The following is a 13,400-nucleotide window of genomic DNA, read 5'->3' as shown; positions in this document are numbered from 1 at the left end:
CTTTGAATGCTCAGGTGGATGAGATAAAGAAGATTATCATCAAAATAGGTGTCAAACCTGATGACCAACCTACTATTCAGAAATTATTGCAATCTGCCAAATCAGAGATTGGGGCTTTGAAAAAGAAGTTGAATCTACCTGCAGGTGAGCGTCCCATAGATGTAGGGATAGTTGAAGTAGAAAATGAAAAGGAAAAGCTCCTACAGGATGTGTTGCAGAATAATGAAGAAGTTTCTTTACTTAAAGAATCTTTGGACAAGATGCAATGACAGGTGGACACTCATGTTTGTACAATAGTAATGCAAGCAAACATAGATGATCCAGCAACACAGGTTTTACAGTTGGGAACAAAGATTAAAATGGCTGATCATGATGTAAAGAAAGCCCAAAGAGAATTGGAAACAGCTTGCAAGCTACTGAATTTAAGTGAAGAAGAAGAAATAAGGGACAAATATAATGCAAAGAAGTACAGGGAAGATCTCCTAAGGGCTGAAGATGAAATCAAAAGGATAAAGGAGAAAATGAAGGGCAATATGTCCTTAATTCAAACCAGAGAAATCATATGGGATGAAGTCATTGAGGTTATCAAGTGAATTTGGGAGTTTCTGGTGATTATATCTGAAGAAAAAATACTAGTTCGGGATATGGAAGAGGTGGTCATTAAAAATAAGCAAAAAGATCTAGATAGATAAAATTTTGCAAAGAGGATGATAGATTTCATCAACTCTAATTCTACTGCGGAATTGAAGGATCATGACATGCTAGACAAAACATCATGTGCAATTGATTTTAATAAAATGATTGTTAGAAACATCCACAGGATTACTGCTGAGACGAAGATAAATGAGATGAAGGAAATAGTTTCAAAGTTTAATATCTTGTTTGATAAAAGGGTTAGGGCTGGACTTCCTTCTTGCTGGGATCTACAAGGAAACTTGCTACCATGGAAAACATATGACACTTCGTTGGTTGAGGCAAAAAGAAAAGTTGATAACACTCATGAAAAGACAACAATATTAAAAGGAGCCTCCATTTTGAACTACTTCAACACAGATTTTAAGCTTCTCTGGATGGTGAAGACTCTGTTTACTGACAAGCCTTCTTATGGTAGGATCACAACTTGCAGAATAGCACTTGATAAGTTAGAGGAAGCACCCAAGTCAAATGTACCATTATGGAGAAAGTGCAAGGAATGGATGATAGAGTAGACCAAAGATGCATCAACAGGTCCACATACTCAAGTAATAGATTCAAACAACAAGCAACAATCACCAAGCATACTATAATTTCTGTTACTTCTTCTATTTGTTTATTTCTTGAGAAGAATGATGTGTCTTTTACCCTCCAATGTAATATTCTGTAATGAATTTTACTTTAGACAGTTAGGAGGTAGTTAAGCAGTTTGATAGTTTTGGTAGTTACCAACTGTCCCATGATGTATAAAAAGAGGCAAAATTATAGGAAAAAGGTTTGAATTTTGAAGAACCGGGAGACTATGCTATTATATTCTTGATAAATTGATGATTAATGAAAGAATCAAGAGTTTTCCACACATTATTGGGTATGATTTTGTAATTTCTCTGTTATGTGTCATTATGTGTCTTCTTTTATTTAAGTATGGTAATGAAGTTGCAGGTCTTTGTTTACTTATGTGAATGAAGTTAAAATTCCTTAAAAGAGCGCTCCTATATTCAAAGTTCCTACTTCTACATTTCTTCTAAGCTACAGATAATAGTTTCTGTGGAAAAAAACATGTTATTTCTAACTTCTCAAAGCATTCTTCACACAACATTTATATTCAACATCATATGGCATTATGAGACTTTCATATCAGCTAAATATTAAGGGTTAAAAGTCAGGTCCTTCAGGCCCTTCACTTGAGGATACATCATACAAATAAGTGACATGAATAATAAAATTAATGTCTTAAGCACAATTTCTACATAGCCAAGAAATTGGTTTCTTAAGGGACAACATTAATTGGCACCGTTGTCGGGGACGAAATCAAGAACATTTTTCCCTGGGTTTTCAATATTTTCCTCTGGTTGTTCAGTGAGGAGGGAATATTTGGTTGTATTGAACAGAAAACAATAACTCTAGCTTCAAAGAGGCCTCATACGAGGTCAGATACCTCACAGCAAAAAGCTCAAGCCCTTTCAGACCCTGAGAGACTAGTTTCCAAGAGGGTTGGAAGGCCAAAAACTCCATTTACACCAAGTCCTACACTTTCTACACTTGGCAACAGTTTAATACATCTTTCATCCAAACATTCACCTTTTATTGACCAAGAGCTACCTTTTACATCCACTTCATTTCAAGAACCCAACTGTCAAGAACAATCTTTAGAGTCTGTTTCTTTCTCAGTATTTAGAAATATATCTGCTATAGTTGTTCAACCTGAACCTATAACTACATTGCCACCTTTTCATACTCCATTTACTCCTCAGACAGGTTTTACATCTGCTGGTACTCAAGGTTTAGTAAGTTCAGGAGAAAACATGGCAGCACCTGCATTCTTGTTGAATAGGTATGCACCTATTCAGTTGCCACAACAGTTGAATCCAATGCCTCAAGAATACTTAAAAATTCTTCCTCGTTTCTCAGGGGAGGATGAACAAACAATAGAGAAGCATATAGCAGTGTTTTGTAATTTTGCAGAAAATCTCAATGTTGAACACTTGGATGTTGTTTTAAGACTTTTTGTGCAATCCTTGGATGGTGAAGCAAGAAAGTGGTTTAAAGGGCTTCCTAATAACTCTATTCCTACATGGGAAGAGATGGAGCACCAGTTCACCCAGAGATGGGGAGAGAAATGAGACCATGGGTATTCACTTACAGAGTTTAATGCTATTAAAAAGAAATCTGATGAAAGTGTTGTTGAGTTCATCAGAAGGTTCAATAAACTTTACAACAGTATTCCAGTGGAGATCAAGCCCCCTCCTACTGGTGCAAAAATAAATTTTGCAGGGGAATTTGAATCAGATTTTGGGTTCACATTGAGGGAGAGAAGATCCACAACCCTTGATCAGATCCAAACTGATGCTTTAGAAATAGAACAAAATCTGTGGCTGCAGGTAAAGCACCAGAGGCACAACCTACCCAAGATAAGGGAAAGGCTAAAGTGGAATCCTCTCAAAATCAAACATTAGAGGATATGAATAATGTGATTAAAAATTTCTCTAGTAAATTGATTAAATTTGAATTGAAGAGTAAGAATACTCAGAGGCAAGTACACAAAAATAGAAACTTTAATCCTCTTTATAGAAGACAACCTCTGCAAATTTTTCACTAGGAGAGAAAAGACCAAGATCAGGTTCAAGCACTACTTTACTTAGAGGCAGATCCTGATGAAGTACCAGAGCATTCCAGGGATCATGATGAACATATTTCGACATTGTATGCAGGAGATGAAGATGAACCAGGTGTTGAGGGAGAAGAATATACTGAAACAGATGCCATTGATGATGAGAATGAAATTGATGAATATTGGAAGAAATTTATTGATTTTATGTAGGCAGAATTACATAAGAAATATGACTTGAGATCAAGAAAAAGATCTAGAATTCAAGAAAATGAAGGTGAGCAGCAAGTTCCAGCTCCCCTACAAAAGGAGACTCCACAAGAACCACAACCTGCAAAACAATTAAATAAAGGAAAGCAACAATAGAATACAAATAGCAAAACTCAAATACTTCAAGGTGAGTCTTCTCAAGATAAAAGTGATAAAATTCCTTTAGAAAAAATTGTTTCCATTCCACAAGAGATTTCAGTGATGAAGAAAAGTGAAGATGAAAATGAAAGGAATACTAAATAGGTCCATGTATTTAGTCTCACTAAAGAGTTAGAAAAAATCAGAATTCAGGTGCCCCTCACAGAGTTGGTCAAAACACCAGTTTATCAAAGAGAGATTGCTGAGTTTATCAACCTATCTCAGAATGTGAATATAAATGACACTGTGAATCTGCAAGAAGATAAACCAGTAGTGGTTTTTGGTCCACATGTGGAGGAGGTAGATTCTTCAACACCTCCTTTCTACATTTCTTTATTGATTCATGATTTCCTCTTGCATAATTGTATGCTTGATTCAGGAGCTTCACATAACCTTATGCCACTATCAGTAATGAAACAACTAAACCTATAAGTTACTAAACCTTACATAGACCTTTATTATTTTGATTCAAATAAAGTCAAGTGTCCTGGGGTCATTAAAGATATGGTGGTGTCATTAGCCCAGATCCCAGCTAGAAGCTTGGTAATGGATGTAGTGGTAGAAAATATCCTTGCTAGGTTTGGAATGTTGCTATCTAGGTCATGGGGGGCTAAATTGGGTGGTGTTATAAAATTGGATTTTACTTATGCTATCATACCAATTTTTGGTGGAGAAGAAAGAAGGCTATACTGAGAAACAAGATTTGTTAAAACAATCACAAAGAACAGAGCAAGTAATTCACCTATGTATAGCCAAGAAAAAGATGACTTTTCTTGCTTCATGCTACATGCCAATGCAGAGTTGGATGAAGATAACCAGAGGCAATTTACTTCACCCCGTGTACATATAGAGCTACAAACAAACGGGGTGTGCAAGTGCTTCTTTGATGGAGCCTATTCTAAAGAAGGAACATGTGGTGGTTTCCTTTTAATTACACCTGGAGGTAATATGATCCCATTTTCTTTCAAATTGGAGTTCGAAGAAACTAATAATGTGGCAGAATATGAATCCCTGATCATTGCTCTACAAAAAACAAAACAAATGGGAGTCCAGTCAATTTCCGTTTTTGGAGATTCAGAGCTGATTATAAAGCAAATTGAGAACCATTTTCAAACAAAACACCCTAGGCTCAAGGCATATATAAATGAAGTGTGGATTTAGTTGAGAATTTCTTTTATGCTTTCAAAATACAGTTCATTCGAAGAGATGGGAACAGATTAGAAAACTCCTTGGCTATGGTTGCCAGTACTTTTAGTCTTCCTATAAATACAAAGCTAAGATATGAGGTTGAAATGAGGCATAGGCCTTCAATTCTGGATAATATAAAACACTGACAGGTTTTTGAGGATGATCAACAGATTAAGGAATTCTTGACTATGATTGAAGATTTTCAGGGCACTGAGATTGATCAAGATGGAGATGAAACAACAGAAGGTGCAAAAGTAAGTGGTTTTAAAAATTCCATAGTTAATCAAAAAATTATTCAATTGAAAGATAATATTCTGCCAAGGGGGCTTGTCCCTCTTGAAAGACTTTTTAACTCCAATGATGTAGTTGTTAGTTTAGAGAAAATTCCACAGGATGAGCAGATTCAAGATCACAATATTGGAACCCAGAAGGAGCCCAAGTTAGTCAAATTATTTAATGGAGTTCCACTTAATTATAAGGAGAGATATATTGAGCTTTTCAGGGAGTATACTGATGTTTTTGCTTGGTCCTATGAGGATCTCAAGACATATGATGTAAGCATTATTCAACACAAGATTCCCTTGAAAGAAGGGATCAAACCATTTAAGCAAAAACTCAGGTAGATCAATCCTTTGCTTTTACCATTGATTGAGAAAGAAGTAAAAAAGATTCTTGATGCCAAGATAATAGTTCCACTCTGATACTCTGACTGGGTGGCCAATTTAGTACCTGTAAGGAAGAAAAATGGAGAAATAAGGTTATGTGTGGATTTTAGAAATCTAAATAGGGCTTCCTTAAAAGATAACTATCCATTACCTAAAATGGATCATGTGCTACAGAAGGTAACTAGATCATTCAGAATGTCAATGTTGGATGGGTTCTCTGGGTATAACTAGGTGGATATTGATAAAGAAGATCAGAAAAAGAATGCATTCATAGCTCCTTGGGGAACCTTCATCTATGCTCGAATGCCTTTTGGGTTGATGAATGCAGGTGAAACATTTCAGAAGGCTATGGACATTGCGTTTGTGGGTGATAAGTTTGTAGTGATATACTTGGATGACATCACTGTTTTCTCTAAGTTAGATGAGGAGCATCTGAACCATCTTAAAAATACTTTTGAGAAATGTAGAAAATTTGGGATTTCTTTGAATCCTAAGAAGTCTATTTTTGCTCTAGAAGAAGGCAAACTGCTGGGGTACATTGTTTCTAGAGATGGAGTGAAGATAGATCTAGCAAGGGTGCAAGCTATGCAGAAAATACCCCTGCCCAGGAGTAAGAAAGACATTCAAAAATTTCTGGGAAAAATAATTTTTCTAAGGAGGTTTATGTCCAATTATGCTGAAATTGTAAAAGAGATTACCAATATGTTGAAGAAGGAAAATGAAGTACATTGGACCAAGGAAGCCAGAGAGTCATTCTCCAGGATCAAAGAAGCATTACAAGCAACTCTAGTTTTAATTAGCCCTGATTATCAAAAGCCCTTTCAAATTTTTTCATTTGCATCACTTAATTCAATAGCTGCTGTTTTGTTACAAAAAAATGATGAAGGAAAAGAGCAGATAGTTGCTTTCTTTAGAAAGATTCTCAGAGATGTTGAAATCAAATACAATATCCTTGAAAAATAGGTATATGCTTTGGTAAAATCCCTAAAGGCCTTTAGGACTTATGTACTACAATCACAGATCATTGCTTATGTGCCAAATGCTGCAGTAAAGGATGTCTTAGTCCAGAGTGATGTGGAAGGTAAAAGAGGAAAATGGATAGCTAAGATCCAAGAGTATGACCTGGACATAAAGCCCACAAAGTTGGTGAAAGGGAAGGGATTGGCAAAGATGTTGACAGAGTCAAATTTTCAGGCATTGGGAATCAACTTGCTAATACCTATAAATGAGGAAATAATTGAAGAAGGTGAAGAAAAATCAAACCCAGGTATGAAGATCCGATATAAATTTTTATGTTCAGAATGGTACAAGCACATAGTTCATTATTTATGTTTTCTCTCTTGTCCCCAATCATTGGATAGAACAAGATATAGAGCATTAAAAATCAAAGCACAACCATATGTGATTGTAGAGGGCAGATTGTATTGGAAGGATCCTGTGGGAATTTTATTGTTATGTTTAACAGAAGATGAATCTACAGAGACCATTAAAGATTATCATGAGAAGTTATGTGGTGGACATTATAGTTGGAAAGCTACTACACACAAAATCCTCCAGGTAGGATTTTATTGGCCCACCCTATTTGGTGATATATATAAGTTTGTCAAAAGCTGTCAGAAGTGTCAGCTTTTTGCTAAGAAGAAGAGGTTCGCTCCCTTGCCATTGATCCCAGTATATATAGAAGAAGCATTCAGAGAATGAGGACTAGACTTTGTTGGATAAATTAACCCACCTTCAAGTGGACATCACAAGTGGGTTCTCACAGCTATTGATTATTTCATCAAGTGGGTAGAAGTTATACCTACTAAGAAGGCAAATGACCAGGTGGTGATGAAGTTTTTAGAGGAAAACATTTTTAGCAGATTTGGATGCCCTGTCAAAATCATAACTAACAATGCTCAAGTGTTCAGTTCAATTAAGTTTGTTGCTTTTTGTCAGAAGTATAATGTCATTTTATCTCATTCAACAACTTATCATCCACAGGGAAATGGATTGGTTGAATCCACTAACAAAACATTGATGAAAATTCTTAAGAAAACTATTGCAGAGAATCAGAAAGATTGGGATTCGAAATTAAAGTTTTCTCTATGGGTTGTTCGAGTGACTACAAAAAGGTCTACAGGCAAATCACCTTTTGAGTTAGTGTATGGAACTCAAGCTCTGTTCCCTAGTCAGCTTGTGAAGCCTGTGATTGCAATGATTCAGGAGGCAAAAGAAGAGCCCAATGCTCTAATAAGAAGGATGGATAAGGTATTGGAGTTGAGTCAGGGATAAGGTAAGAGAATTTGATTATGTATCAATCAAAGATGAAGGGTATTTTTGACAGAAAAGCCAAAGAAATTGATTTTAAAGTTGGAGACCTAGTATTAAGGTGGGATACTAGAAGAGAAGATAAGGGTAAACATGGGAAGTTTGATCCTCTCTGGTATGGCCCATTCAGGATCATAGAAGCAAGGGAAAATAATACATTCTTCCTAGAAAATATTGATGGTGAAACTTTACAGCTGCCTGTCAATGGGCAGTACCTCAAACATTATTTCCAATTCTGAAGCACAAGCATCCTGTCATTATAGATACCGGAGTGAATTCATTGTACAAATTCCATAGAATTAAAATTGGCTAAGCAATATATGACTGAATGCCCGAGGTGAAGCCACTGATCTATGGTTCTTAGTGCTTATGTGGCAAAAGCACTATCCCTAGGTGGAGTCAGATGTTGCAGCATCCATCGCCGTTTAAATTTCATTTGTAATATTATCACAAAAAATAAAAGTTAAAAAAAAAACCAAATATTATGTTCTAAAAAATCAAAAGAGAACGTGAAAGTCAGAAAATGATGATTTATTTTTGATGGCATTCAAATCCAAAGTAAGGTGGGGCTCCGATCCATATTAAAGTTCGAGCGGTATCACAAGATTTAAGTAAGTGTGGGTTCAAGAAGCCAGTAAAGTGCTCTACGTGGGAGCAACGAGCATGAGTTATAACTCAGGTTCAACCCCCACAGTTGATCATGACGTCAAGGTGTTTGACTGAGATCTACGACCTGAGATTGCTACGGTGGTTCAAGCTTGATGAACATCCTGTACACTCCCTACCCCCGCAGCGGGCCACCCCCATCACTCCACTCCATCTCATCTCCTCCACGTCATCCGCCACCCTCATTCATTACCGTCGACCTCATTCACCGTACCTCATCATCTGCCATTCCATTAATTAGTTACATTAATTACAGGTCCCCCCCCACCTTTTGAATATTATATGTATAAAAGACAAGAAAAACACCGTTATATTAGTCTTTTGTTTTAGTACTAAGCAACCTTGCAGCCAATTCAACAAATCTGAGTCGGCAACTATCCCGACAACTGTCATCAGCAACTGTCACCAGCAAATAGTCACCATGGCCAAACAAGTAAGTTCCTCATCAGTTATCCATACCCCATTAATGGATGTTGAACGAGATATTTCCGATACCCTCTGTACATTTAAACATCTTTCATTGTATCAAGAGGTCATTTTGAACCATAAGAAGTCTCCTATATTCATGGCAATGGTTAGGTCAAGTGTTCTAGCTTCTTTTGTCCCCAGAACTCATTTATTTCCTAAATTTATTCAATGGCTAGCCTCAACAATGAATCAGTCAGGGGAGAATGTTTTTCAAGTAACCTCACAGTTAATACACCAAGCTTTGAATTACCCTGTGTCTGGAACTTACACCACCTTTACTAAAGAATCCCTAATTTCTTACTATGATAACATGTCTCCTCAGGAGATCTCTCATGTCACCTCTTTCTTGGCCCCTAAATCTGGTCAATTCTCCCTAAATGGTAATCTCTTCTCTTTAGAAATATTTGCAGTTGACATAAGACCTGTGTTGCAAGTAATTTCCAAGATTCTAGGGAAAGAAGACTCCAAGCAAGTAGATAAAGTTGTGCTGGGATTTTTCTCCTTAATGATGAAGCCTGAGATAGTACTAGGCATTCCATCATTTTGGGTAGATGCTATCAATACTCAATTTATGACTTTGCCTCTTACTCGTTCCTTCAAATTTCCTTTAGTAATTACTTATTTATTTATGTACCAGAATGTTGAACATTTTTCTGATTTGGGACTAAATGTTGTTGATATCAATAAAAAGAAACAGTCAGTGGTATTCTGGACAGACCTAATAAGGGGTGATCTAGGAGATAGTGGTTTATTTGAGTTTACTTCTTTATGCCCTCCAGTGGTTTATAAAAGTTTGAATGGAAGCTTACTCCCAACTTTTGTCTTTAATTGAGTAAGGATGTGAGATGTGGAGATTGGTTCATCTTTGAAGAGTATGCAGAGATTAGGCTTTATGGAGCCTCTGTCAAGCCTTACAGGTTACCTAAATTTGTGCCAATGAGGCTTTTTGCCCTTGAATTTATTAGGCAGAGCTTAAATGTTGATCAAGTTCATTTTGTTCCTATGAAGAAAGGCTTCTTCTTCAAGTTGCCTAAAGCAGTGGGACCCTTCATTGTAAACACCAGACAGGCTGCCCAAGAGGTTGAAAGATTGTTGAATGATATGTGTCTTTTACAGGTGGTTGAGTGGGCTTATGACCCTCATCAAATTATTTCAAAAATAAGACTGGAGAATGGCTATTCAGCCTTTGTACATGAAAGTAGACCTGAAACAGAGAAATTGGCAAATGGAGGTTTGCAAAACACTCATGGGACAAAGATTGAAACCCCTAGCATTACAGAAAAAGGGGTCAAGAGGGTTAGAGAGGAAGTTATTGATCTGGAAGAGGAAGAATCTGAAGCAGCAAAAAGGACCAAGCTTCAGGATGCAATGTCTTCAGCACAACCTGATTTGGTGATTCAGTTAGGAGAGACAGAAGGTGCCCCTGCTTCTCCATCTTCCAGAGAACCTGTTCATGATTAGGTTCCTTTAATTCAAAGTATGTTTTCTCAGATAGCTGAGAGAAATCAGAAGATGAAGTTAAATATGGAGGCTCAAGCTGAGTCTTAGGTAACTCCTGAACAAACTAGATTGCTATTTGTCATGGATTTGGAGAAGAGCCAACTTAAAATTTCTTTTTCTCATCCTACTGAAATATCAGTGGGATCTACTAGCAATTTCAAGACTGTGAATTAACTGTTGACACTCACAAGATTCCAATGCTTGACAAGATCAATTTGCACATGAAAACTGGGGAATTGATCGTAAATGATCTACATAAGACAAATGCAACAACCATCAAGGCAGAAAAAAGGCTAAATAAGGTTATTCAACAGTTAAAGTTGGAGAAAGCCCACTCCAAAGCTTTGAATGCTTAGGTGGATGAGCTAAAGAAGATTATCATCAAAATAGGTGTCAATCATGATGACCAACCTGTTGTTCATAAATTATTACAATCTGCAAAATCAGAGATTAGGGCTTTGAAAAAGAAGTTGAATCTACCTGCAGGTGAGCATCCCATAGCTGCAGGGATAGCTGAAGTAGAAAATGAAAAGGAAAAGCTCCTACAGGATGTGTTGCAGAAGACTGAAGAAGTTTCTTTACTTAAAGAATCTTTGGACAAGCTGCAACGATAGGTGGACACTCATGTTTGTACAATAGTAATGCCAGCCAACACAGATGATCCAGCAACATAGGTTTTACAGTTGGGAACAGAGCTTAAAATGGTTGAGCATGATGTAAATAAATCCCAAAGAGAATTGGAAACATCTTGCAAGCTACTGAATTTAAGTGAAGAAGAAGCAAGAAGGGAGAAAGATAATGCAAAGAAGTACAGGGAAGATCTCTTGAGGGCTGAAGATGAAATCAAAAGGATAAAGGAGAAAATGAAGGGAAATATGTCCTTAATTCAAGCCAGAGAAATCCTATGGGATGAAGTCATTGAGGTTATCAAGGGCATTTGGGAGTTTCTGGTGATTATATCTGAAAAAAAAAACACTGGTTCGGGATATGGAAGAGGTGGTCATTAAAAATAAGAAAAAAGATCTATATAGATCAAAGTTTGCAAAGAGGATAATAGATTTCATCAACTCTAAATCTACTGCAGAATTGAAGGAAAATGACATTCCAAACATAATATCGTGTGCAATTGATTTTAATGAAATGATTGTTAGAAACATCTATAGGATTACTACTGAGAAGAAGATAAATGAGATGAAGGAAGCAGTTTCAAAGTTTAATATCTTGTTTGATAAAAGGGTTAGGGCTGGATTTCCTTCTTGCTGGGATTGACAGGGAAACTTATTGCGATGGAAAACATATGAGACTTTGTTGGTTGAGGCAAAAATCAAATTTGATAACACTCATGAAAAGACAACAGTATTAAAAGGAGCCACCATTGTGAACTACCTGAACAAAGATTTTAAGCTTCTCTTATGGATAGTGAAGACTTTGTTTACTGACAATCTTACTTATGGTAGGATCACAACTTTCAGAATAGCACTTGATAAGTTAGAGGGCACCCAAGTCAAATGTACCATTATGGAGAAAGTGCAAGGAATGGATGATAGAGTAGACCAAAGATGCATCAACAGGACCGCATACTCAAGCCATAGATTCAAACAATGAGTAGAAATCACCATTCATATTCTAATTTCTATTACTTCTTGCTATTTTTTTTCTTGAGAAGAATGAGGTGTCTTTTACCCTCCAATATAATATTATGTAATGACTTTTACTTTAGACAGTTAGGAGGTAGTTAAGCAGTTTGACAGTTTTGGCAGTTACCAATTGTCCCATGATGTATAAAAAGAGAAAAAATTATAGGAAAAAGGTCCGAATTTTGAAGAAACGAGAGACTATGCTATTGTATTCTTGATAAATTGATGATTAATGAAAGAATCAAGAGTTTTCCACACATTGTTGGGTATGATTTTGTAATTTCTCTGTTATGTGTCATTATGTGTCTTCCTTTCTTTAAGTATGGTAATGAAGCTGCAGGTCTTTGTTTACTTATGTGAATGAAGTTAAAATTACTTAAAAGAGTGCTCCTATATTTAAAGTTCCTACTTCTACATTTCTTCTAAGTTACAGATACAGTTTATGTTCCAAACAACATATTATTTCTAACTTCTCAAATCATTCTTCACACAACATTTATATTCAGCATCATATGGCATTATGGGACTTTCATATCATCTAAATATTAAGGGTTAAAAGTAAGGTCCTTCAGGCCCTTCACTTGAGGATACATCATACAAATAAGTGACATGAATAATAAAATTAATGTCTTAAGAACAATTTCTACACAACCAAGAAATTTGTTTCTTAAGGGACAACATAATCCATGGAGATGGATTCCCAAGGTCGATTAGGAGTAGGCACAGGAGTATATAGGCCTTGCTTCTTTATGGCCAGTTTGGCAATAGCGTAGGCAACGCATGATTTGATGTGTTAGTGTCAGTCTTTGAAGCCTTCCACCAATGATCAAACATGCTCTTACAAAGTGGTCTTAGGGTGTCAAAGTCAAAATTTGTCATTTCAGTGAGTCTTCAAGTAAAATTTGGTCACTAGGTATTAGGTCTAGGATTTGTTTTCACTCATTCCAAAGTTTTCCAAGTGTCGGTCCATGTCACCATTCAGCTGAGTGTACCATCATCCAAAAAGTTGTCATCATCATTTCAGGTTCTAATGGGTCATTTTACACCTTGTTCGTGCTTCAGTTGTGCTTAGGTAAGACTCATTTCCCTCTCCTAGGGTTTTGAAGGTAATTTATCTTGGATGGTGAAATCATCAAAAAAACTTGTATCCTGATGCTCATAAACCTTCCCCTATCCTTAATATACCTTCTTAAACACTTCCCATCACTGATATCCCTCAAATTCATCATTTTCCCACAAACCCTAGCTTATTGCTAC

Source organism: Pinus tabuliformis, chromosome 4_2 (assembly GCF_031772625.1).
Source record: "Pinus tabuliformis cultivar Carrire ecotype Pingquan chromosome 4_2, CPIR1, whole genome shotgun sequence".
In the NCBI taxonomy this organism is placed as follows: Eukaryota; Viridiplantae; Streptophyta; class Pinopsida; order Pinales; family Pinaceae; genus Pinus; species Pinus tabuliformis.
This window is presented reverse-complemented; position numbering follows the sequence as displayed.